This window comes from Daktulosphaira vitifoliae, unplaced genomic scaffold (genome assembly GCF_025091365.1).
Source record: "Daktulosphaira vitifoliae isolate Bord-2020 unplaced genomic scaffold, ASM2509136v1 Scaffold_1, whole genome shotgun sequence".
NCBI lineage: Eukaryota > Metazoa > Arthropoda > Insecta > Hemiptera > Phylloxeridae > Daktulosphaira > Daktulosphaira vitifoliae.
In genome coordinates this window covers 6,544,211-6,544,456 of record NW_026099572.1, presented here as the reverse complement: position 1 = coordinate 6,544,456, position 246 = coordinate 6,544,211, and the positions used below count along the sequence as shown (strand labels likewise).

The following is a 246-nucleotide window of genomic DNA, read 5'->3' as shown; positions in this document are numbered from 1 at the left end:
AAAAAATTTCGAAAATTAGCGATTTTTAAATTTGTAATTTTTTTGGAGGTTTCCCCCATTTACAGGGAACTAGGGAAATTTTTTCAATTTTTAAGGATAATGTCTTCGACTAGATACCATTTGTGATCTTTTGACGTATCGTTGAAAGAAATCCGTTCGGTGAGAGCTGAGAAAAAGTGGTAACAGACACAAAAAAAAAAAAAACTTAGTAAAACCAATACCTTCTCAGCTTCGCATCGAAGCTAA

The 246-nt window shown here is 32.5% G+C and overlaps 1 protein-coding gene across 1 annotated transcript in view; it reads right to left on the bottom strand.

The window, feature by feature from the left end:
• Nucleotides 1–246, bottom strand: part of LOC126910446 (lysine-specific histone demethylase 1A-like) — a 357,992-nt gene that overhangs the window by 352,632 nt on the left and 5,114 nt on the right. The window lies entirely within an intron of this gene.